Source organism: Megascapheus bottae, chromosome 2, assembly GCF_031878675.1.
Source record: "Megascapheus bottae isolate mThoBot1 chromosome 2, mThoBot2.hap1, whole genome shotgun sequence".
Taxonomy (NCBI): Eukaryota; Metazoa; Chordata; class Mammalia; order Rodentia; family Geomyidae; genus Megascapheus; species Megascapheus bottae.
Window position 1 is genome coordinate 41512036 of NC_143510.1, and position 27029 is coordinate 41539064.

General features: G+C 43.4%; 2 long non-coding RNA genes and 1 pseudogene across 3 annotated transcripts in view; 1 reads left to right on the top strand and 2 right to left on the bottom strand.

Moving 5' to 3' along the window:
• LOC150066707 (uncharacterized) overlaps positions 1 to 27029 on the bottom strand; it is a 507115-nt gene that overhangs the window by 235678 nt on the left and 244408 nt on the right. The gene's annotated exons all lie outside the window — the stretch shown is intronic.
• On the top strand, positions 1390 to 6208 carry LOC150066709 (uncharacterized). Its single transcript, XR_016539269.1, has 3 exons — positions 1390 to 1538; positions 3798 to 3998; positions 5693 to 6208. It is a non-coding gene; the product is annotated as an uncharacterized LOC150066709 (long non-coding RNA).
• On the bottom strand, positions 12562 to 16189 carry LOC150066710 (golgin subfamily A member 2 pseudogene; annotated as a pseudogene).

The following is a 27029-nucleotide window of genomic DNA, read 5'->3' on the forward strand; positions in this document are numbered from 1 at the left end:
AGTTTGATTTTACTTGTAATCTCTCCATAGCTCAGTCTATCCTAGAATTTATGCTATTATGTAAGGTCATCTATTTGCACCTCTGTTCTATTACTTTATGACATCTTGGACATTGTGAACATTGCTTAGTGATCTGGGCATTCTCCAAACACAACACAGTACCTGGCATTCAATAAGCATATTGTATATTGAATAAAGTGTGCATGTGAGTATCTCTGACTCTTTATGAGTCAAACTCACTGGAAGTCAATAGAAGCTTTGTCAAAACCATTTTTAAAGTATATGAGTACAGGTGGCTCATGTCTATAATCCTAGCTATTTAAGAAGCTGAAATCTGAGGATTGTGGTTCAAAGCCAACCCTACACAGACAAATCAGAAATGCTTTTTACCTCTAATTAGTTGGCAAAAAGCTGGGGCTAGAGGTATGGCTCAACTGGTAGAGTGCCAGCTGTGAGCAGAAAATGCCAAGCATGAGTCACTGTACCATCACATACACACATACACACACACATACACACACACACACACACACACACACACACACACAAAGTATTTTAAATGATTATATAATGCTTAAATCTAAAACAATTAATGATGAACACAGGAATGCATAAGTAACTGGTATATGAGCAGGACAGGTAAAAATTACCAAGGAGCATAGAGAACGAGACATTTCTTCAAAATTAAGACACTCAAAAAAGCAAATATAAGATCACAAAGATATAGATCACAAAGTGGGGGAAAGTCCTAAAAAAGTGATGAGCAATTTGAAAGGATTTTATATCCAGCCTCCCTCTCTGCTTTATCTCCATTCCAGCCAGGACTGACATGGAAACTGTGGCAGAGTATGTTAAGGCAAGGGTGAGTTTTGTTAGGGGGAGGGGAGAACACATGTCTTCTCTTTGTCTGGATTGTCTTAGCTCAAGTGTGAGGGGTTCCATGTACCCCTTGCAGACAAGCTCCCTGCAAGGCTGCAGGCTTTGCAGGGCCAGCAGCCTGCAGAAGAGCCCTGAACCAGGTTTTCTAACATCTGTATTTCTAACAGAAATTGTGCTTTCAACCGAGCTTCCAAAAAAGGCAAACACCACCTCTAAGACTTAAAGAACATAAAATGTATTATGAAAATGTTTGCTTATCATTGGTAAAGGCATCGTGGCAGGTATATTCAGACCCTTTATGTCCTACAATTAAAGTATACGATTTTTATTTTTATTTAAGCATAACTTTCTCTCTCCTATTTCCACAGCCTTCTGCTCACCCTCTCTCTTACACACACACACACACACACACACACACACACACACACATCCACACACACACACATCACTATCACAGTCCCACAAATACCCACACAGATTTCCTGAAACACTTGTATCCTTTCTACTATTTTGATTAATTCTGATGATACAGAAAAAGTGGCAGGAAATTTTTCTTCTCCTCAACTTACGGTTGAACATGAAAAGCTGATTAGACATGATGAGACCTTCTGGGCAAACAAAGCAGCTGCTCATCCAAACTAGCTTCAGCAAAGGAAAAGGTGAGTGGTTGGAGTTTTTATTGTGCTTCAGAGTGGAACGAGTATGAAAATTTCTCCCTAAAGTGCAGAGTTTTGAGCCCACAGAGCTGACTGGTCCAAGGGAGAATGGGGTCTCTTTTTGTTACCTTTGTCAGACTTCAAGCAAGGGAGAAAAATGTGCAGTAAGGATAAAAGATGTGAGTAATCAAATATAGAAAGAGAGACTCTTCATTTTTGTTCCAACTGTTGATTGGAGGACAATGGAAATGGGACACTTCTCCTTTCACTGAATTACACTGGTTGTGTGAGTGGGATGCTCTATGAAGCTGTAGCAGGAAGCCAGTAGGAGCCCAATCCAGTGGCTTTTCCTTTCCTGATCCATTCCCTATTGCTACTGTAACAAATTACCACACAGGTGGTAGCTCTAAACCTCCACAAATCTGTTAGCATGCAGTTCTGAAGTCTAAAGTCCAAAATCAGTCTCACTGGACTGAAAATCAAGATGTCTAAAGAGTACATTCTTTCTGGAGATTTTATAGAAAACCTGTTTCCTTGAAGTTCCCAGCTTCTAGAAGCTGCTTGCATTCTTTGGCTTAGGGCCCCTTACTCTATCTTCAATGCCAGCAGTTTTAATACCTGCAAATCTCTCTCACTTTCTGGCTTCCACTTTTACCTTTACATATCCTTCCTCAAACCTGACACTCTGACATCAGCTCTTTTAGCACTCGAGAAAAAAAAATAATATATTTGGGCAGTACTAGGGTTTGAACACAAAACCTTGCACTTACAACCCTTCTGAGAAAAAATTTCTTAGTGTAAGCTTCTTAGGACCAGGAGTTTGGCCTAGTGGTTAAAGTGCTTGCCTAGCATGCATGAAGACCCGGGTTCAATTCCTCGGTACCACATACATAGGAAAAAAAATAGGCTTCTCGTTACATATTAAGATATGCATACATGTGCATATACTATAGATGTATATATTAAATATATTTTATATTGTTCCCTTGCCCTGTCTTCCTCTTCCCCCTTCCTCTTTCCTAATAATCCATTTGGGTTTTTGTTTTGTTTTGTGTTCTTAATTTTGATTCCACATACAACAGAAAATGTGATATATGTCTTTCTGAGTGTGGCTTATTTTGCTTAAACATAATCATCTCCAGCTTCAACCATTTTCCTGCAAAAAAAGACTTGTTTTATGGCTGAATAAAATTGTATTTGAATATATTAGAGCTCCTTTATCCATTCATTGGCTTACTGTTACCTAGGCTGATTCCATAGCTTGTGAATAGTGCAGGTATCTCTATTATATGCAGACTTACATTCCTTTAGGTATATGCCCAACAGTGGTATAGTTGAGTCATATGTTGCTTCTATGTTTGAGGAACCTCCATTTCCATTTCCATAGTGGCTACACTAATTTACATCCCCACTCATGGTGTAAGAGGTTCCTCTAACCCTAATCCCACACCCCCCACCCCCAGTGTCCTCGGTATTTTTGTCTGTTTCTTGATGAGCACCTTTCTGACTGGAATGATATGGAATCTCAATGTGGTATAACTTGCTTTTCTCTTATGGGTACAAATGTAATATATTTTTCATACATTAATTTCTACTTCATTTGTTCAGGTCTTTTCCCATTAACTGGCTTATTTATTGCTTTCCTGTTTATTAGGGATTTTTTTGTCTGGCAGTATACTGGAGTTGAACTTGATCTGGAGCTTGCTAGGCAAGTGCTCTACTAGGTGATAACTCACTTCTTTGCTTGTACTCATTAGTTTTTACAACTACTCTTGCTTCCTATCCAAGCACATTCCTAATCTGTGATCTACTTTAGTCTTCTAAGTTATAGGTGGAATGATAGAAGTATACTAACACACCCAGGTTCTTTCCATTGAGCTAGAGTTTGCAAACTCTTTACTACACGCTACTAATATCTGATGATTTGCCTCACCTCAGGGCCAAAGCTGACCATGAACAGAAACTTCTGAAGCTATATGACAAAGGATCATATAAAATGATCCTTTCCTATATTCATCAGTTACAAAATAACTAACCCAGACAGAGACTCTAAGCTTGAGTTGCTTGAATGAACTCATATTGTTTAGTTGTACATTCAATTGAACCTAGTGTCTCACCTAGTCCATTTTACAGATATCCGACAGGGCAATGGTCCCTCCAGGTACTTTTATAGGTTATGGAGTAGAGCTCTTGGGGCTGCTTTTCAAGAGAGCTGGTATAAGAGCAGTATTCCCCTAAAGCCATGATTGTTCTTTCTCACAGAGGGACAGGCAGCAGCAGTGGAAGCAAACAGAACGTTAGTCAGTCATCAGCTTTTGGAAAGTAGAGCTTAGTACTGCATGCCAGGACATCTTCTCTACAAGGGTGATCACCTGAGGAGTCCCTACAGTACCGAGGATATGGTTTTCTCCTGGTTGAACAAGGACCAATGACCCCATGAGACACATAACCAACAGTCCTATGGTAAGAGTCACCGAGCATCACTCACTTCTTGTGCTGGGATTCAAACACAGCACGATCCAAGACTCCTGGGGAGATCGAAATATTTATAGCCAAGGCCAATGGAAGGAAGGTGACAACTTTGTACTCCTGTCCCTAAATGTTCTCAAAACTTCCAGCTTTAATTAGTGAAATATATAAGAGAAGCTTTGTAGCCATTAGCAAATGTAGTGTAAAGTTGCACATGCTCACCAGCAGGCATCAAAAGCAGCTATGAAATCAAAAGCACGAGAAGACCCTGGAAGGAATAGGAGTGGTCCAGAAGGTGGTAGCCCGCACCCTCTTATATCATAATCATTTTGTGTCTGCCCTCCAACAATGGGACCAATTCCCTGCCCAAAATGGATTCAGAGCTAGAAACATGTTTCCAGTGGTGGAGTGACACCACTGTAATGAAAAAGCTAAGCAATCAGGCAAACCCCTGAATTCAAGTCCCAGGACAGAAGAGCCCATCAAACTCTTACCTTCACTTAATCAACAGTGCAAGAATTAGAGGTATGGCTCAAATGGGAGAGTGCCAGCTTCGAATGAGAAATGACAAGAGAAAGTGCAAGGCCCTAACTTTAAGATCCCAGCACTAAGACACACACACACACACACACACACACACACACACACACACACACACACACACACACACGCAATGAACCAGAGGTTAAGACTGGCAATGAAACACAAACACATGAAGGAGATGGAAACACTGGCTGGTCAGGGAATGCAGCTTTCAGGGAAAGCAAGGAAGGCGTACACACACTAGTCAGATGGCTTGAGTGAAGGGAAATGTGAATTGCTTTGGCTCTTCACTGAACCAGGATGAAAGCTTCCTACTGGTACCAAGGGGAAGAATGCATGGCTTATCTTACTGACTTTCCCAGATATGGGACAAGAAGAGAATGGGGCATGAGTGGCATCCATGGTCAAATGGTAAAAGTGGAATGGAGCTCTTCATTAAATCTCTCCCAGGCTGAAGGTGCAGCACAGTGGAAGAGGGCTTGCTCACAGGCATGTACCAGGCCCTGAATTGAGTCTCAAGGGCCAAAGGGAAATATGACTGATTCAAAGGACACTTAACTGGTTTTAAAATCTTTCCTTGGTTTACTCAGTAATAATTTTGCCTCCATTTCTTATCTTGAGACAGAAATGTCAAAGAGATCTATCATTTGATTTGCTTAATTCCCCAGAAATTTTCCTAAACCAGGAAGATTAAAACTCTACCGACACCAACAATAATGGCTAGAACGATATCTTCACACTCCAGCAAAGTGCAATTCAATGATTTAAAATCCTAAGAATGGATTTGTGCTATTCCTATGCTAAAGACCAAAGTAATTGGGAATTGCTTTTTCATTTTCCCTAGTCAATAATGACTCTGTTCTTTTTAGTCTGAAAGGAAAGTGTGAAACTGATGATTTATTGTGACTGAGATTCCAGATCTAGAAGAGTACAAAACCTTTCAGAGAAATAAAGTAGTTTGTGGTCAGTAATGTAATTACTCTTCTCGGGGTGGGGGGGCGGGGGAAGGGAGGAGGGAATAACTTCCCCAGTTAGGCACATTAATAAAGACAAAGTTAGTCTACAAAGAACACAATCCATGTCTTCCTGTGATCACAAACCCAGATGATCTCTAACCTAATTGCTTTTTATTTTTCTCTTCCCAGCCAACGTAAGATTTCTACACAATCAATGAGATGAACAACCCAGTCAATCCAATTTAGTTAAGAAGGCAAAAGCAATGGATTGACTGCATATTCGATCAAGCTGTTTTATAGGAGATATTTCAGTCAGAGAGACATGACTATAAATTTTCTCAGAGAGGCAATCTGGGTGGAAAAACAAATAGTCCTGTTAGCTAATAAATGTTGCTTTTCAAACCTGCTAATCCCTTTGGATGCTTTATCACTGTCTGAAAACTTTGGGCTACTTTACAAAGGAAAACTCCTGGTCCCTTGAGGTTGTGTACAAGTTTTTAAAGTCAATACCACCTGAAACTAGAAGTCATGCCAATCAATAGCTAATGACTTTCAACAACCAGAAACCCTGAAGAACCACTCACGGCATCACCTCACAGGAGATTTGGAGTACTACACATAGAGCTTCAAATATTGGTTTTGCAAAAGCTTCTCCAAAAAAGTCCCACAAGTGGTATATATTAGAAATCCAGGCAGAAGTTTATCTGGGGCATTCAACTTATCTGGTAAGGTAAAGATTTTTAAAAAACTAACTAAGAAGATGAGCAACTTTGGAAGGCACACTTTGGGCAGACTTTATGTTGTTTCCTGTGTGATTTAGAGACAGAAGGCAGAACTAATCACCTCTAACACTGTGGAGTTTAGGCCTGGTGAAGTGAGGCAGCCCACTGCAATAGACAATCCCAGAAAAGGAAACAGAAACGTAACAAATGAAAAAAAATTAAAAGGAAAAGTGCAGCATTTGGAGGCCTGGTTTACATTAGATGGTTCGAAGCAAAGTTCAGCCCCATTCAAATGAACATTGAAATTTGAGACTACCTTCACTATTCTTAAAGAATGGCTATCAGAACACATCACTGGCCTTCTGAACAGATATAAATAAAACATGGCTCCTGGTTGAAAAAAAATTGCTCCAGAGAAAATAAGTGAAAACAACCTAAAGTGAGTTTAAATAGATAAATTTCCTCTCTATTTTTTCACAAGTTTAATTTTTTAAAAATCTTTTCCCTAGCCAAGCACTAGTGGTTCATACCTGATTACTGCTCAGATGACTGAGATCTGAGGATCATGATTCGAAGACAGCCCAAGCAGGAAAGAAGCCTTTCTTTTCTTTTGTCATGGGGCATGAACTCTGGCCTGGGTACTATCCCTCAGCTCTTCAGCTCAACCACTTGACCTCTACCACTTGAGCCGCAGTGCCACTTTCAGTTTTTTGGTGCTTAATATGAAGTAAGAGTCCCATGGATTTTCATGCTGGGCTGGATTTGAACTGTAACACTCAGATATCAGCCTCTTGAGTTGCTTGGATTACAGGAGTGAGCCACCAGCACACCAGATAAAAGCCTCTTGTTTATAATTAACTTTAAGGCTGGAAGTGTAGCTATAATACAGGTGATTGATAGAGTGCTATCTCTAAGCAAAAAGCTCAGATACAACACGGGTATAGTACCTCACACTTGTAATCCTAGCTACTCAGGAGACAGAGATCTAAGGATTAAGATTCAAAGCCAGCAGGGAACAAAAGGACTTAAGACTCATAGCACCAAATGACCACTAGAAAAGGGGAAATGGGCTTTGGTAGGGCAGTAATCCTGAGCTGAAGAGTTCAGGGACAGCACCCAGGCAGAGTTCAACCTCCATGACCCGCCCCCCCTACATACATACACACATAAAAGCTCAGGTATAGCATGCAGGCTGAGTACAAGGCCCAGTACAAGACAAGAAAAAAAAAACTTAACATATACATGTGTGTCCATGAGCATAAATGTATGCATCACCATGTTGTAATAATTGCAAAACTATGTTAAAAGTGAGGAGAAAAGAGGATACAAGTACCAAGTTACAATTGCATCTGTTAGTAGAGTTAATAAAACCAAACTTACTGAAAGCTATGAGTAATAGAGGGTGGAACACTGGAAAAAGCAAGAGTAGATAAAGGGATTCATCACATAAAGTACAGTAAATACAAGTATAAACTATAGTAATCATCTCAGAATAATTAATGTGCACTTTAACAAGAATGGATGTTAGGAAAGTGGAACATACTTTGTAGGGTGTGAGTAGTAATGGCAGGGAAAGGACGAGTGAGAATGGAGGAGGGTGAAAAGTCAAAATCTTTTTTGTAATTGGGTGAAAATGAAGCTTGCTGGGACCAGTTTGGGAAGAGTAGAGGAAAGATGAGGGATAGTGATGGGAGGATGCGTCTCATCGAGGACCGTTATGCATACTTGGGCAAGTCCACGTGAGATCAGTGAGCAATCAATTGATGCTAATAGAAAGAGTGGCACATACTCACCATGGCACATTACTCACTCACAAAGAAAGAAATTATGTCATTTGCAGATATTTGGGTAGAACGGGAGGTTGATGTATTAGCCAAAATAACTGCCCATTTTCTCTCATTTGCATATTTTAAAACTAAATAAAAATGTTAATCCAAAACTCAAGAGTAAAATTTCCTACTTACTCAATAACAAGTAATTATTAAACACCAAGTTAGTGAATATAATATCATAAGTACATAAGCCAGTAACATAATTGTTCCTCATCTGGTGTGGTATGCTGGATATAACTCTTATGTGAAGAGTGACACAAGAAATAGAATGTACAAAGGGTAACTAACCGATGCCACAGTGAAACAAGATACTATGTTGGAAATGAACTTTACAACTGATGGTGGGGAGAGGAATGGAAGGAGGGGTAGCAGGAGAAATCAAGGGCGGGAGTAAAAATGTTCAACAGGAATTGTTGAACATTGGGGAACTGTAACCCCTCTGTACATCACCTTCACAATAAAACATAGGCAGCAAAAAAAAAAAAGAAATAAGAGATGTCCACCAAGCATCACCACATACATTGTGCTTCATTTGATGTCTTGGTGACACAGCAATTCTTCAGCTACAAAATCCTCTTTTGTGACTACCTCTTATATGTATCCATTGTTGACCAAAGCACTGCTATATGGTACATGACTGTATTTGCAAGCATTAGAGAAAGCAGGAGTACAATCCTGATCGTATGTGATTTTGTCTTAAGCACTAATTCTATTTGGATTTTAAAATTATTCTGTTTTGTTAGTTTGATTTTAACGAGTTGCTTTCTGAGTTACTGAGTTACTCTAGGAATGGAAAGACAGACTATACCAACTTTGCTTCACTTGCTTTTATTCACTCTTCCCATCAGTTTCAGAGAACAGAGCTGAGCAATTTGCACGTAATTACTCTGCCGCAGCCACCCCCTCTGATGCATGGCTATCTCACAGTGGAAGGTTTGTCAGGAATTTGGAGGTAGCTCAAGTCTGTTGCCAGTAGCATCCCTGCACTTGGGTTTTGGCAGGTGTCTAAGGGGTGACCTTTGGAAATCGGAGGGCTAAAAACTCCACTCTGAGAGTATCCTGATGCTGCCACTTGCTGAACTTACACCCGCTGGAGAGCCATAAAGATGGATCATGAATGCAAAGGCCCCGATGACTTCATTTCCCTTGCGTCCAGACACTCTTCCCACACCTCCTTAGCCTGTAGACAGCCCCAAACCCTTTCTTCTGGGAGGGAGATTTGTGTTAGAGATCACCCCTCCTTACCTTTGGTGGCCTCGTAAACAAGTTCTTTTCTATATGGTAAAACATTTCACCTCAGGCTGCCTTCATTTGGAAAGACCGTGGGGGAGAAGTGGCGAGGTCAGTACAAATCACTGCTGAGATCCTCCACGGGTCCTTGCTCGAGTCTTTTACATTCAGTGGTGCCCACAGCACCACGGAAAAGAGTTTTAGGGCTCTCCAAAACCTTCAATGGCTTTCTAGCTAAATGACTCATGATTTGGCAATTCCATCCTGATAGCCTATCATCCATTCACGATTTAGGGGAAATGAGGAACCTAGTTAACAGTCCCCAGACAAAATAGCCACGGAGTGTAAATGGCCAATGGGAACCTAAAAGAAACCTGATGTTGAGCCAGGATGACACTGTGAGCTGGACACTGGAACCACAGGGCAGAAAAAGACCCAAGTAACCGCTGGTGCATACAGTCAGAACAGCTGAAAGACCGTAAGCTCCATGATAGGAAAAACAAGGGAAGTTAAAGCTCCCACCATCCCTTGTATCTTACACCTTTGGGAAGAAGTCTGGAAGTCTGGAAGTCTACCTTGAGGAGATTAAAAGGTTTTCTAAGATGCTGGTGCCTAGGTAAAAATGTCTGAGACTTCTTTCTTCTCAACTGGAAGCCACAGGTGGCCTGTGCTCTGTGTCTAAGGAAAGCCAGGTAGACTGCTGGACTGGCTTCAGCTCACTCTCATCAGCAAAGGGCTGAAGGCAGCCATGCATGGGGGCAGCCATGAAGGAACACAGAAGCAGCACAGAGGGCTTTCCAGCAGGCCTGAGCCTGAGCTCTAGACTTGAGCAGTAGGAAATCCCGGGTGAGGCCCATCAAAGACCACAGAATACTAAACTAAAACTCCTACTTAAGTGAGGTCCAAACCAGCTTCACTCAATATTCTTAGCATGGTGGTTCAAAAACCACCTAGGCAAAAGGTTTACAAGATAGCATTGCGACCAAAGGCTGGTGCTATGGAAACACCTGTCAGTTCAGCTCTACACTAAAGCCAGGGAATGGAAGCAGAATGAGTACAGGTCAAGCCAGGTGAAAAAGGGCAGGAGACTCTATCTCGATCGAAGAAGCCAGGCATGGCGGTGCCTACATGCCACCCCAGGGACAACAGAGATCACAGGAAGATCCCGGTACTGGTGGCTCCTGCCTGTAATCTTAGCTCCTCAGGAGGCTGAGATCTGAGGATCGTGGTTCAAAGCCAACCCAGGCATGAAAGTCAATGACACTCTCCAATTAACCGCCAGAACACCAGAAGTTGCACTGTGGCTCAAGTGGTAACAGGATAACCTTCAGCTGAAGAGCTCAGGCACAGTGCCCAGGCCCAGAGTTCAAAGCCCTCAAATGATTAAAAAATACTAATAATAAGGACCACAGTTCCTAAGCAGGCCTGGTCAGGCAACAAGACTCAAGATGATCAGTGTCAGTCAGCTGGTGCCAGTGGCACAGGCCTATAATAGTACCTAATCAAGGGACTGAAATCTGAAGATTACCAATTAAAGCTAGGCCAGGGAAGAAAGTCTGTGAGACTCTTAGCTCCACTTAACCACCAAAAAAAAAAAAAGCCAAAATTGGATATAGGAATGAAGTGGTAGACTGCTATCGTCTTGAGCAAAGAAGCTCAGGGAAAGCACCCCAAGACAGGCACAAGAAATAAATGAAATGAAAAATATAGTCGGTGTCAGATAGGACTAAAAGCAGGGATCACCAGGAGAGTTCCTTACCAAGTACAATGTTCTGAGTTCAAATTCAGTACTGCCATGAAGAAAAAACACCTGTCTCTGGTCTTCAGTTCTAATACTAGTTTATTTAGTACTTTGGTTTGATGACCCCCTGACAGGGCATTCAGCTTTTGGAGGACAGAAGGCATTTTCTTCTGTTGCCACTCCAAGGGCCTAAAACCATTTCTTTTGCATATAAAAAGCAGACTATTTTTTTGGCTAGTCCTGGGGCTTAAATTCAGGGCCTAGGTACTGTCCCTGAGCTCCTTTTCCTCAAGAGTAGCACTCTACCACTTAAGCCACAGCACCACTTCTGGCTTTTTCTATTCACCCAGGGCTTCATGCATGCTAGGCAAGCACTTTACCACTAGACCACATTCCCAACCCCTAAAGGCATACTTAATTGCTTTACAGTCATGGTGACAACTATAACTTACTCAATTCTTATGGTTCGGCTTTTCAGGCTATGATTTGCTGGGAACATTGTTCAGCTGGGCCACAAGATCCCACAAGACTCATCATATGTAGAGCATTTACAAGTAGCTGCATATCTTCTTCTTCCCTCCAGTAATCTCTAGTCAGAGTCTTTACATTTTGCCATTAGTATGAAAGAGGAATTGGGAAGCTGGCACTCATTATAGGCTATTGCAAAACAAAGGCACATCATTTTATCGGTTTCTTCTGGAACCCAAATTCAAAGAGAGAGAGAATGGAATCCATTTCCTTACAGAGAAAGAGACAGCCTTAGTCATGAAAAGAGAATTGAGACAATCACTCATGAGGACTGAGGTGGCATTGGTTTCATCACGGGAAGTATGCACTCTTTAACATGTCACTTGTGTCGTGAACCCGGGAGTTACATCAGCAGTGGCCCACACAAAAGGATGCATTTCCATTTTAATTTCATGCTAGGTTTGAATGGTAACTTAACACAGAACGAGCAGGTGCGGCATCGTGTGCACACTTCTATAATGTTAGCTTTTCAAGAGGTTAAGATCTGAAAATCGCAGTTCAAAACAAGCCAAGAGCCTTGAGACTCTATTTTGTCAATTAAGCACTGAAGTACAGCAGTGCTCAAGTGGCAGAAAGTTAGCCTTAAGGACAGCACCCAGGCCTTGATTTCTAGTCTGAGGACCTACACCAGAGAGAGAAAGAGAGATAGAGAGATAGAGAGATAGAGAGATAGAGAGATAGAGATAGAGATAGAGATAGAGAGAGAGAGAGAGAGAGAGAGAGAGAGAGAGAGAGAGAGAGAGAGCGAGAGCGCGCATGTGTGCGCGCTGGGCCCCAAGGTCTCACAAAAGTAACCTTAGCAACTCAGAAGGGTCAGAACTGAGGACTACAACAGAAGCCAAGCCGGACAGGAAAGTCTGTGAGAGTCTTACCTCTATCCACTAAAAAGACACAAGAGACACACAAGCCCAGGGACAGCTGCCTAGCCCCTAAGGTTAAGCTGGCAGACCAATAAACACACACACATACACAAACACACACAAAAAAATTAATTTTAATATTTTATTTGATTCAATGAACAATATGGCACATTTATCACTTGAACAATTCATAAGTGGAATATTGAGATGCTTGACATTCTCATTATAGACACTCTACAATTGTGTGTTATGGTTCTGCATTACAGTTCAGCACTTTGTTATATATTTTTCCACTATAAGAAATCTCCACATATTTGGGTATTACTGTTACTTTTTTGCAAACTGTCAGGCTTAATAAAATTTTCTTATTTCTCACAGTTTGGACAACTTATTACCTCCGTGTACTATTTTTGAATCATATTGTTATAGAAAAAGAATTTGTGTGGCTGGTGCACAATATTAAAAATGCATGAATGTAACAACTATAAAGTTAAATAACAAATGAAATAATTCATTTGAAGGGAAATACAATCTTCTCTTCAACGAATTAAAGAATTATGAAAACTACTTCATAAATCAGCATAGGATTATCTCACAAAATGCCAGTATGCTAAGGTAAAGTAGTTCAAAAGATGACATCTCTAAGACAATATGCTAAGCAAAAAGTACACAATAACTTCCCATCTTCTTGGAAAGAATTTTGTTACAAATATCACGTGGGGCTCTTCACTAGCAACCAATGGACATTCACAAAGTTTGGCCACCTCTCATTGGTGGCTGATCTGTCGGCCTAGATTAATCCCTACATAATACTCCCACCAGTGTTATAATTAAACTCATGCCCAAAGTAACTTTTATAGTAGCCCCAATCTTCAGATGGTGATGATGTCGAACACCTCCTTTGCTTCAGCCTTATAGAAGAAAGGGAGGCAGGACTCTTGGCTCAAGCTTGCAGGATCTTGGTGGGGTTTGACAGCAGGCAGCAGCAGAACGGGAGGCTCTGCAGTGGGGCTCTCAAGGGGCCCAAGCGCGCGAGCCTCTCGAGGGCCAGGCTCCAAGTTTTCTTCAAGACACACGCCTTCCAACTCTTGCTGGTCCTTCCTGACTTCCATCTTCAGGGGCCCTGCGAGGTGTGAGGGGGTCTGGGCAGCAGGTGCCTGGGTGGCTGCCAGCATCACGTCCTGGCACTCTGTGCCCTCCCCTGCAAGGCACAGCAGCAGCTCCTGCAGCTCCTTCCTCTTCCTCCTCTTCTCCTGGGACAGTTGGCTGACACACTCGTCCTTCTCCTGACACAGCTTCTCCAGAACGTCCATCTGCTCTTTGTAGGAAACGATGGTCTCTTCCAGGGCGCTCACGTGCTGTGCCAGCTGGCTGCAGCGGTGCTGGAGGTCATCCACTGCACTCTGGCCATCCACCTGGGCGGCCAGGTCTTCGTGGAAGCAGATCTTCAGCTTCTTGGGCGCCTGCGCTTCCTGCTTCCTCTTCCCAAACAGGCCGTGTATCCAGCGCTTGGCGAAGGGGGCCTGGCCCTCCAGCTTTCTCTGCCACTGGGCTGCCAGCTGACTCAGGCATCCACAGCGCCTGCTGCTCGTGCAGCTGCCGGCTGAGCCTCGCCTTCTTGCACTCCGCAATGGACAGTGCTTCCTCGTAAAAATCACACATGCTTTGGGGGTTGTCCACATCCTCCGGGACAGACCCTTCAGAGGCAGTTGCCTCCTCATCCTTCTCTTCTGTGCCCAGGCCTCCTCCTTCCCTGGGAAAAGCCAGGGAGCTCAGCTGGGCCCGCAGCTGCGCATTCTCATGTCTGGTGGCTTCCAGGCACTGCAGAGTGCCCTGGAACTTCTCCCTCTCCATCTGGGCCAGCAACTTGCGCTGCACCTGCTCCTGCTGCAGCCGCTTCAGCAGGTGGGTCTGCCTCAGCAGGTGCTGCTGCAGGGCCTCCTTCTCTGAGCTCAGCTGCTGGCTGCAGGACACGGGCTCTTCACTCGTGGCTCTGAGTTCCTGCAGCTGCGCCAGGTACTGGTCGTGCAGCTCCTGCAGATGCTCAGTGGCTTGACTCTTGAACTCAGTCGTCTTTTTGCCCTCTAAGTTCTCCAGCTCGGCCAGCTTCTCCTGCAGGGTTGTCTTCTCCTGCTGCTCTGAGAGGAGCTGGCTGGCCAGCTCCTCCTTCTCAGCGCTCAGCCTCTGCAAGGCATCCTGCAGCTGGCCCAGCTGCTCCTTGAGCTGTCGGTTGAGCACCAGGGTGCATCTCATGGTCTCGTGCTCCTTTTCCATCGTCTCCAGGATCTTGCGCCGGTCCTCGGCGTTCTGATCCCACTCCTCGGCCCTCTTCTGCAGGATCCACAGCCGCTGCTGCTGCTCCAGCAGCTGGAGACCGAGGCTCTGGTTCTCCTCCACCTGCATGTGAAGCTGCTCCTGCACGTTCTTGAGCTCCTGCTGCCACTGCAGGGCCTGGGCCTGCAGCTGCTGCTCAGCCTCACATGGGCCTGCGGGGGGCGGCGGGGGCTGCAGCTCTGACAGCTGCTTTCTCAGCTCCACCAGCCTGCTCTCCAGCTCTCCAACCTGCCCCAGCCCCTGCTCCTTCTCTTCTCTCAGCTGGCTCACCTGCTCTGCCAGCTGCTGGACCTTCTCCTGCCCTGTGCACCTCTCCACCCTCAGGTCCTCGGCAAAGTTGTCTCTCTCCAACTGCAATGCTCTCACCACCTCTCTCATGTGGTTGACCTGACTTTCCAACCCTGCCCGCTCCTCTAGTGCCTGCTGGCCCTCCTGCATTTGGATCTTCATGGCGGCCTTCTGGGTCAGGAGCTCTTCCAGCCTCTCCTGTAGCTCTGTGTTCTCATCCTCCAGGTCTTCACAGCACCTGGCCTTTGCCTGGAGCTGCAGCTTCACACGGTTCAGGGCCTTCAGCAGCTCTATGTTGTTCTGCTCGGCCTCTGTCTGCTTGGTGGAGTCTGCAGACGAGGTCATCTCTAGCTCTGCCACGCGCTGCTCTGCAGCCTGCAGGCGGCGGGTGAGACTCTCCTGCTCTAGTGCTCTTTCACTGGCCACCTGCTGCATGTGGGCCAGGGCAGACTGCAAATCCCACTTCTCTGAACTCAGCACCTGTATGCACAGCTTGTGCTGCTCCAGCTCTACTCTCAGCGCTTCCTGCACACAGGCCATCTTCTGGTTCTCCTCCCTCTGTTGGTCCTGCAGGTCTTCCTTCTCGTGCTTCATTTGTTGGATGTCACTGCGCAGCTGCTGGATTTGTGTTCTGCTGGAGTCCAGGGCGAGCACCAGATGCTGGCAGCGCCTTTCTAGGTCCTCGATATTACTGGAACCTGTGACCCCCTTGCCCCTGGCAGCTGTGACAGTGCCCATTGGAGGGGGAGGCTCAGGGTGTGCGTGGTCTTGGGCCACCCCCTTGAGAACAGGACAGTCCCCAGCGGTGTTGGGCTTGGGGTTACCTCCCTCTCTAGTGTTCTTCTTGTTCTTGGATGCTGCAGGTCTATCAGGATGATTTCTCTGCTGGTATTCCTGCAGTATTTTCCTTCCTGCGGCTACCTTTTTTCTTCTTGTCTGCTCAGACATCCCAGCACTGGGACGGCGAAGGTGGGGGGGCCACATTCCCAGGCTCTAAACTCCACTCACTTCTCACAATCAACAATAACTCTGTCTGCCTCCAACTCTGTCTCCAACGTCACCTCGATTCGCTCTCTCACCACTCACCACCTCTACCTCCCTCGACCGCTCTAGTGGTGTGAGCCCATAGAGGGGATACCAGGGGCAATAGGCAGCATAGAACGGTGGGCGGGGCCTCAATGCTTGTATCCCATTGGTCAGAGATAAATGGGGGGTGTGGCAGACTCTTGTGACTCAGGCAGAATGGGTGGGGTCATCTGAGAGCTGCACTGGCAGCCCCTCCCCCATGGGGCTCTAGCCACTTTGGCTGGGGACCTGCTCTCCCTGGACAGGTGCAGGGGTTTACAAGTCAGCCTCCCTGGCCTCACTCACACAACTGGGGTCACTTGGAGAACTTATGTGGGTTTTGCCAGGCTCCTGGCCTTGACATTCCTGCGTTGCACATTACCATTAACAGTCAACTCCGATGCCAGGGATTTGGAAATAGATGAGCAAGCTGCAAGGCACGGTGTACTTCCCAGTGCCTTTTGCTCCTCCGCAGCCCTGTTTCCATTCCTTGGCACAGTCTAGAAATCCCTCCAGTGGACCCGATTCTTTCTTCCAGCTTGTCCCATTTCCACAATCTGTTTCATAAATGTTTCTCCCAAGGACTCTTCTCCTGGCCGACTGTCTACCTTCTGACAGCATAATCCAGTCCTGGTCCTCTGCTTTCCAGCTGCTGCTGTTCCTCCTCTCCCCTGCTGCCCTGTCTACTCAGAGGCAAGACGGATCCAACCAGCCTTTCTCCTGAGGTTCTTCTCCGGACTGAGGCAGAACTGACCTGAAACTGTCAAGGCTTTCTGATACCCAGTGAGGATGGTAGTGTTCTTTTTTCCCACCCAATCCCAGCCATCTCAGCTCTCTTAAATATCTTTTCCCAGATGCAATGTTTAATAGCATCATATGGCTGTCCCTTGCCTGCTATATTTTCAAGGCTAGATATTCCATTAGATTACCTTAATTCTAATGTAAAAAGGAAGTAGCAGAAGTGGCTGATACTAAGGTGCATATTTTTTTATTGTACTTTCAATTGTAGAGGAGAATTTCCCGTCAACAACCAGGAAGTACATTCCATACAGAAGAGTATAATCCTCGTTTCCTTTCACTGTGTATGGGTCAATGGTGGAGACTCTCCTGAGCATGTCAAATGAGGTGACACTTATTGGATTGGAGAACATTTGCAATGTGCTTTCACCTTGTTCTATTAGGCAAGCTTTTTCCTTTTGCCCAGTCCTCAACCTTCCTTGGCATTTCTATAAGTGTCCATGAATTTTTCAGTCTCCTCTCCTCACTGAGTAGCATGTCCTCTTTACCTCTGGCTCACCAAGGCCTTTCTTCTCCAGCCTTTCTTCTTCTCCAGTCTTTGTTCTTTGCCAAACTGGGAGTTTCTGGTCATGAGCATGAGCTCTCCATGTTTAGCCCTACCCAGACTCTCACCAGAGGTAACCTCACTGGTGTAGTTTATCTTTACCTGTGAGACTATATTCTCTTGACTGTCAGCTTCCTCAGCTTAGTTTATCCCTGTTTTAAGAATCTGTAGGTAGGAAGGTATCTTCACTTGGTTCTCAAGATGGCCACCTGGAACCCAGGGCGGTGGCTTGATAGTTCTTCTTAGGGGAGAATGCCAGACAAATACTAATGGACATGGAAATACTCCATTTAGATCTGTGTTGCCTGGATTTCTCAACAGAACTCCTCAATATGAACCAAAAGAAGGGAAATTTCCTCCCTTAATGTCTTTACTGTGTTTGGTTCCAAGATAGTCTTACCTGACCTAACTCCCATACATGTACTTCCAGATCTTGGGAGTGCTGGTTCCTGAGGAAGTAGAGTGAAGTACTAGGCAGTACTCAAGTAATAGAACAGACTATCTGTAGTCATCTTTCCTGAGTGTTCTGCTTGTGCAAGCTCATGCCTGCATTCTTAGCTACTTGGTTACCTGCGATTGGAAGATTGTGGTTCAAGAAAAACCTGTGCATACATGTGGATCCTTGTCTGATATAATTGCTGGAGCTGGTTTCCTCCTATTCTACCAGTCACTTAAGTGGGAGACTTATTTGGGAAGTGTTGTGATTTGGTGCAATCTCAGGTAGAAAAAAAATCTATGAGAGACCATGTCAACAGGTGAAGATCAACTGTGGGAGCTAAGAGGCTACCATTCCACTGAAGGTGAAAAGCTTAAGGTTACAAGATCATGTTTCAAGCACAGAAACCATGCAATAAGTAAGACCTTAAAATTTACCAGTGCAAGAAAATGCTGGTAGAGTGGCTCAAATACTGCCTGCCTGTCTACCAAGGGCAATGTCCTGACTTTAAGCCCAATATAATGAGAAAATAATAATTTCCTTAGGAAATTATGTGATTATTTTAACCATGCCCTCATAAAGCAGTGTTCATTTGACAGGGGCTAAACTTACGGTCTAACCCTGAGCTCTTCCCCTTCTTTTCTTTTCATCTAGGTTTGATTATATGACCCTCTTGTATCAAATATCATTTTGGAATGATCATTAAATGGCAGATTCTCAGTCCCACCTTCAGAGCTATGGAGTTGAAACCAGGAGACAGTTCAGGAATCTGCATTTTGTGAACCCCACTCTTAAATCCAATATATAATAATAAACTGGAGCAGTTTGATTCACCGTCATGTATTTCAGAAGATACTGCCCTATTACCTAGACTTTTTGAGAACCCTTTTGAGGACTTGAGTTTTGACACCTAGAATAGTTTTAGACATTTCCTGGTAGGCTCTGATCCACCCAAGTGTTCTTGGAGAGAAATATACAAGGAATAAACACTCTGGCTTCCCGGGACTCAAATTCCTGGACTCACACAGGAAACCCAGGCATTGTCCATGGCTGACACTTCTCATGGGATGGCAAAGGAGTTTACCTAGCACCTCTTATATAGTTTGTCAACACAGGTTCCCAGGCATCACCATTGACAGAGATCCTTCTGATTAGCTGGCTGTCTCACAGCTCAAAAGGATAATCTGCCCTCCAACAGATCCCATCAAACACATCTTCTTCTGTGCTCTCTCATTTACTCAGAACCATTGGAAGGAAGATGATAGTTTCTGGGGAAACCCTTTGAAAAACAGCTTCATAGATTAAGGTCTCCACCCTCCTTTTCAACTATTTCCCATCAACTTTGCTGGCTTTTTCCCAAATTATTTTGCATTCAGATTTATTGACATTTGCACCAATTTTCCTGTGGTCTGTTCCTCAGCTGTTATTATTCATCTAAAACTTTCTTCCTGTTTCCATTCTGTCCTGGAGTGCTGCTATAATTAATAGCAGATGTGCTCCCTCCAATGTAAAGTCTCCTTGGGAAAAATAGTTATGAATAATATCCTGTCATTCAAATTCTTCTAGTGGCTTTCTTTATTCTCTCATCCTATTCTCACTCAGAGTAAGGTGCCTTATAGAGACAGGATGAGCTTTAGCTACTGCCTCTGTATATGGTTGGTGGTGCTCATATAACATATAAACGTTTTTTGCACTACTGTACTGTGCACTCTAAAATGGTAAGGCTAGTTAATTTTCTATTGGTATTTTGCCATGATACAAATTTTAAAACAAGCAAACAAGAATCCAAGACTTCTTAGAGCTGGTACAAGAGAACATAAAATGAACAGAGAATAAGTGATATCAGCAAATAGAGAAAAACTCAATCAAGGTGGGGAGGTAGAGGTGCTCATTGGGACAAGAGAGGAGTCAACCGGAGGAATTTCTTGTGAACAAGGATAAAATAATGTCAACAAGAGAAGAAATAATAGCTATGTGATGTCTTAATCCATATAAACAAAAATCTAGACAGACAACCAACCAACCATACGTCAATGAGCCTTTATATGCAATGAATCCAGTAAGTAACTGGTCCTTCTCCTCATCCTTTCCACCTCTCATGATATATGTCACATTTTTTTTTCATCTGTATATCCCCTATGGAGTCCATGTGTACCAGTACCTGGTCTTGAACTCAGGACTTTAGGGTCTCACTTGACTTTTTCACTTCAGGCTTGCATTCTACCACTTGAGTCATACCTCTACTTCCTGATTTCTGCTGGTTAATTTAAGAAAAGAGTCTCTTGGATTTGTCTGCTCACACTGGCTTTGGACCCAGATCCTCAGATCTCAGTCTCCTGAGTAGCTAGGATTGCAGGTGTGAGCCACTGGCACCCAGCTATAATAATATACTTTATATCATTAGTTTAGTGTATACAGCTGAAATAAGAATGTTATGTCTCAGACCAAATTCCTGGGATTGTCCTTGTTAAGTCTAACCACTCACTCAAGTAAAGGGATAGAGCAAAGGGCAGATAAAGGCACAGGCATTCCACAGGAAGACATCCCTTGAGCCCTTCTTTGGCCATCTCTGGGATACACAGATAAGCTATGGTTTTAAACAGAGAACTGAAGGCTCAGAAGAGCTGTTTGCACAAAAACTGACCAGTTCTTTAAGAGTGGACTGGGAAGTCTCCTGACATAGGGAAACATACGGGTAAGACAAAGAAGTCCGAGGGTGAACTCACCTAGGTGAGAATTCAGTCTCCTGTACTATGAACATTTATCGGTCTCACTACATGATGGTAAGAATCAACAGTGCTAACCAGAGAAGAAAACATCCCTGGAATAAAAGTAATTCCAAGTCATGAGCAAGGGCTCATGCCTGTGAGCTGCTAAGGGGACTGAAATTTGGAAGGTTGGTGTTTGAAGCTACATCAAGCAGAAAACTGCAAGATTACATCTCAAAAATAACCAGCAAAAGTCAGGGGTAGGAAGCAATACATAAGTGGCAGAGAGCCAGCCTAGTAAGCAATTCAAACTCTGATGCTGCAAAAATAAAACAAAACAAAACACAGTAATTTCAGCATCTACAGTAAACCTGTTCCATCTTTACTCTCTTTCCAGGTTCAAGTAGCTTAGTGGCTTTATCACTGTTCCTAGAGAGGCTCTGGCATTTTTTTCTCCTTTTCTAAAACTGCTGATAAAAGGAAGGTACATGTCAGTTTTCACTGGTCCAGAAACATGGAGCCAAGCAACCATCAACTATATCCTCTGAAACTGTGATGCAAAATAAATCTTTCCTCCTCTTCAATTGTTTATGGCAGGTATTTTGTCACAGTGATGAAAAGCTGAAGGAGAAGGTGGAAAACTGGTGATTGAGCAAGAAACTGATTGATATGCTGACTAGCCTCAAAATTTCATCTGGAATTTCTAATGGTTAATCATAGAATGCTGGAGACAAAGCCAGGCTAGGCCAAGCAGCTGTGTATGTGCTATTTCAGATGCCTTGACAGGAGTGGAGGGGCATGTCTGCTAGGTCATAGGATAAAGCAAAGCAAAGAGGTTAACCAAGAAGAAGAAAGCTGAAGTGCCATCTTAGAGTAACCATACCCTATTGCTTACTGAAACTCCTTTGTGATTTGGAGATAATCATTTCTTACATGCTGTAAGCAAACTTCCAAAATTAAAATTACATGGTTCTAGAAAACCACTCCTCACAACCAGATTTCAAAATGCATCATCTGGGGCCAGGAGTTTGGCCTAGTAGTAGAGTGCTTGCCTAGCATGTACGAAGACCTAGGTACCATGGTACTGTTGCTCAAGTGGTGGAGTTCTAGCCTTGAGAAAGCCCAAGGACAGTGCTCAAGTCCAGAGTTTAAGCTCCAGGACTGGCAAAAGAAATGTATCAGCAAACTGATGATCAATATTTTGTTTTCCTTTTTACACTAAGAATAGTTTATCATGCAACATTTTACAGATGGTCGGTCATATGTACAAGTCATATGAACAGTTCAGTGAATGCTGACATAGTACCCACCCCTTGTACTGCTGCCTAGCCAGGAAGACAATGAAATACTAATAATAACGGCTTCCAGTGAGAAAGAAAATAAGCTGTACTAGGGAATGCCCATTGCCTCTACCATGTTCCACCCTCAGTCCAAGGGGGTCAAAGTAATTTTGGTATGCCAAGTTAATGGCTGGATTGGCAAAGCTATTTTCCCTAGAGTTGTCTTTACAATGTCAAAATACCCAAGATCAATATCACTTCATTCTTCCCTGAAAGAAGTGCCTATCACAATAAGTCTATATTCTGGAAAAGAAGAAAAACACATTTGTGCTTTGGAGAGCAATGTTTGACCCTTATTCTCTGAAAGGGTTTTTCCCCTTGCTAATCTGCTTCTAAAAATCACTAATAACCCCTTTTCCTGGTTTGCTTTTATGCTTGTGTCCTCCAGGAGGATGCATATATGAATATGGCAGGGGTGAAATCAGAAGGACCAGAGCCTCAAAAACAAAACAAAACAAACAAACAAAAGCTTTGCTATTACACTGCCTTCCCTTTCCTGTGTCTCTCACCCTAGTGGGATCATCTGTGGTTTCCATGGCAATGGCATCCAGCAACAATGTTGGGCAGCCTTCCAGGAAGTGGAGTTGGAAGCAATAAGGCTAACATACATCTGTCAGGGGTAATAAAGAGTTCTCTGTATAAACATATCTGTCTGTTCAACCACCTGCACAGATCCAAAATGTAATGTGCACAATGCTGGGTAGGAATCTGGGGTGGGGTGTCAGCCTGTGGCTATCTTATCACATATTACATGTAGCATGAAAGGGCCAAGACTGCATCCAAGTGAACTTACCCAGATAATAAGTGAAAAGCTGATGCTGGGTCTGACCTCTGCAAATCATTACCAAAGATCTGCCAAAATTCTCAAATTCAGATTTAAAAGCTGAATTCCCTACTGTCTCTAATTAAAGTACCTTTTCCTAAATTTGTTATTTCTATTTCTTGAGGGGAAGGAGGCCAGGGCTACACACTTGTAATGTGGACACTCTACCACTTGAGCCACACCACCAGGCTTTTACTATGGTTATTTTCTAGGCCAGCCTCTGGCCAAGACTAAAGTTCCACTGTCTTTTTCATCCCTGTGTCTATGGACATAACAGGCAAGTATCTGTTCCCAGCCACTGTGCTTCCTTGTATCTGGGATAGCAGATATACTCCATTATACACAGTCATTGGTTGAGATGGATCCTGGAACCACCTCCCAAGTAACTAAATTTCTACTTCTGTTAATGTTATGTCCATTTCTATCAATTCTAAGGCTTTGAATTGAGTTTTTTACTCCAAGTAAGTAAAAAAACGCTGTCAGTTTTTCTTTTCATCATTCTATCATTTGTATCCATGTGTTCATTTATTCATGTATCTATTCATTCAAAACATGTGTATAAGTCCACACTATAAACTAAGGATGCAAAGAGCCAAACAGTAAAATTCAGTATCCCTAGATGGGATTAAAACACAGAATCTCAGAAGATAATTCTCCAGGTCACAACTCAGGTCAGAGTTTTGCTCAATTGAGCCACAGATTTATTTGATTTCTATGCATAATTAACCACTGCTAATAGATGGAACTCTGTACATCTTTTATTTCTATATCCCTGTAACAACAGTTTTTACTCAAGGTGCCTAACTCCTAGCAGATGATGAGTGTTAGTGACTGACCTCTGCCCCCATCACCATCATAATAGCATAATTATGGTGCTGTATCTCCTAACATTGCCTCAGCCTGGACATGCAGTCCCCACAAAATATCCCACACACAAAGGCGTGCCACTCACGTGTTTCAACAGAGAGCCAACATGACATATTCTGTGCAGATAGTCTCTTTTTCTAGCCGTATCAGAGTCCATTGGAGCAGAGATGTAAATATACTCTCCATTTGGCAATTATTTAATCCAATTGTTGATTATTTAACTGACAGGATCAGAGACTAAACTGAGCTGCCAATGTACCACAATTTTTCAGGGAACAAGAAAGTCATTTATTATCAGATTACTTGTCCTGTGTTGATCAGACTATAAGACTTCTGTACCTGAGATGATTCCATCAGGCTTACATCATGCCTTATCCACCATCACTGCACACAATGTCCGTATAACATGGAAGAACTTATTCCATGACAAAGAGGTGTAACAATGTACCTACTCTTATTGTTCACCACATCTCCAAGAAGCAGTTCTTCTGTTCATATGGTAGAATGGCCAATTAAAGAGGAAGGGAGGGAAGGAGAGAGGGAGCGGGGGGGGGGGGGGGGGGGGGGAGGGGGGGGAGAGCACATGAGCACAAGCCCTGAAAGGTAGAAATTCTGGCTCATAGGATGAATATATGCTTCAAGCAAGTGATCAATACATGATGCAATTTACCCCCTAAACAGAATCAAGGTGGACAATCACACATAGACACACTCTCATAATTACACCAAACAATTCACTGAGATTACTCTTTTGATGCTTATCACTACCAGTTGGAACTCTGTTAACTGAGGAATCCTTGTACCCCAAAATAAAGTATTCCACACAGGCTTGTCTGAATATCCAGGGCTTCTCATGCAACTAATGCAAAAAGCTGAAGAGAAAATTGGGTTCTCCTATTCACAGAGAAGAGAGGACCTCTCTGCTGCCATGTGAAAACTCTGTAGAAGAGTATGAACCTAGTCAATACAGGGTCTCAGAGGATTTGGGCCCTCTCTGGTATGAAAGCTTCGGTCAAAAGGAGTAAAGAATCTCTACCACTGAGTTGTTAGTTTAAGATGAAGACAACATCAGAAGTCACATTTACCGATAAGGACCCAATGGACAATTAAAAAATGTAACAATCTTATGATAACTGTGCTGCTAGGAAATGCTTACAAGTGTATATTATCTCTTTCTAATTGTATATTACCTACTATAATATTACCCACCATTTTAATTCAGGACCAATAACTAGGATATTTAAGAATTAGCATATTCTCTGTTGTCATTCCAGTGATCCAGGGTTAGTATATCTGAGGAGTAGTAAAGAATATACATTTTTTGGGAGTGTACTCATTCAACCACTTTGGAAGCAATATGGTGAGTTCCCATATGTCCAGAAATCCCACTCCTTGGCATTTACCCAAATGTCCAGAAACAAGGCCATACTAAAGCTACTAGCACACTGCAGCATTATGTACCATAGCTAAGATATGGAACCAACCCAGATGCTCCTCAGTAGATGAATGGATCAAAATGATGTGGGTTTGGTGCAGTGGCTCACGTCTGTAATCCTAGCAACTCAGGAGGCTGAGATGTGAGAATCACGCTTCAAAGCCAGCTCGGGTACAAAAGACCATGAGACCCTTATCTCCAGTTAATCACTAGAAAATGGGAAGTGAGGCTGTGGTTCCAGGTGTAGGGTGAAAACCTTGAGCTAAAGAGCTCAGGGACAGCACCCAGACCCAGAGTTCAAGCCCCATGACTCACAAAAAAAAGATGTGGTACTTATACACAATGGAATTCTATGCTGCCATCAGAAAGAATGGCATTGCCCCATTCCTAAGGAAATGGAAGACTTGGAAAAAAACATATTAAGTGAAGTAAGCCAGACCCAAAGGAGCCTCCATGCCATCCCTCATTTGTAATAATATACATCTAGGATTCTCCTAGCAGAGGATCACAATAACACAAAACCTATGCACATAAAGTCATACAGGATGAGAATAAATGAAATAAACTCTAGTTTAATGAAATAAGAAAAAAATATGACAATCATGACTATCTCCTACATATTGCAACTGTTTCTCTTCCCTCCATTCCTCTATTATTGTATTTATATCCTTTCATTCATGGTCAAGTTTATAACTAAATTTTCAAATTACAGAACATTCAGATAGACTTAATTGTTACAGAAAAAATTATCTCATTGGGGGAGAAAGCAATATAGTTTTCATTTGCATGAAAGATAATCACATCTTTTTTATTTGCCAGTCCTGGGGCTTGAACTTGGGGCCTGAGCACTGTCCTTGGGCTTTCTCAAGGCTAGAGCTCTACCACTTGAGCCACAGCACCACTTCTGGCTTTTTCTATGTATGTGGTACTGACAAATTGAACCTGGGTCTTCAGGCATGCTAGGCAAGCCCTCTACCAGGAGGCCAAACCCCTGGCCCCGATAATCACATCTTACGAGGCAGAAGGCTCATGCCATTGGCTAGAAGTATGGGTATGGGTGCTGATTAGCCAATAGGACAGAGTTACTTACCTATTTTGTCTGAGCTACAAGTCTTTTCTATATTCCATAATGCTGGGTCTAGATTTGCATACTACATCCTTCTAACCAGTTTGCCAGCTGGCACTCTATTTGGTTCTGCTAATGGTAGGCATCAGAGGGACCTGGGTGGGGGGAGAAGAGAGAAAAGGAACATCCCTCCCATTTCAATGTCTTTCAGCATTGCACGAGCAAACTCAGATTCTGACTCCAGCTTCCACAGTACTCCCAGCATCAGTATTTGCCCCCCCATTCACAGGTGTGAACATCAGCGAGGCCAGGCATCCTTGGGAGTTCAGTACTAACCAAGCTATGCTTCTTCATCTGTTCATCAGGCTCAGGGTGGTCAGCATCCACCAGATCACACCTCTCTTCCAAAGCTCTCCTGTTGTGACCTCTCTGCTTCCTTCCAAACCCAGCACTCAGCTGACTACATCCTTCCTCACAAGCAGTGAAGGTCCCTCAGCTCTGACAACAAACCAATCTCCCCCATTCAATTTCTAGATCTGTAATTGATTTCCACTATTTCAAATAACAGTTATCTTAGCATCCTTCCAATGTTGTTTGATTAATTACCTTTGATAAATCTTATTTGATTAAAATGTCTAAGGTTTCTTTGGTTGGTTGGTTGGCTTTCTTGGCTGGACTCTGCTTGATTATATATCACTATTCATGGATTGTTATTCCATTTGTTCAACCATTCAACGTGTACTGAATATTTATTAGGCATTCAACAACCAGACGTGGAGAGTAAAAAGTCCAAAAGGCATGGCTTGTCCCAGCCAGAAAACAATTTACTTAGTGTCTAAAGGAAAGGGGGAAAACCCATCTACAATGGAAGTAGATCTCTAACCTCAGCCAGGGAAAGGGACATGGTGG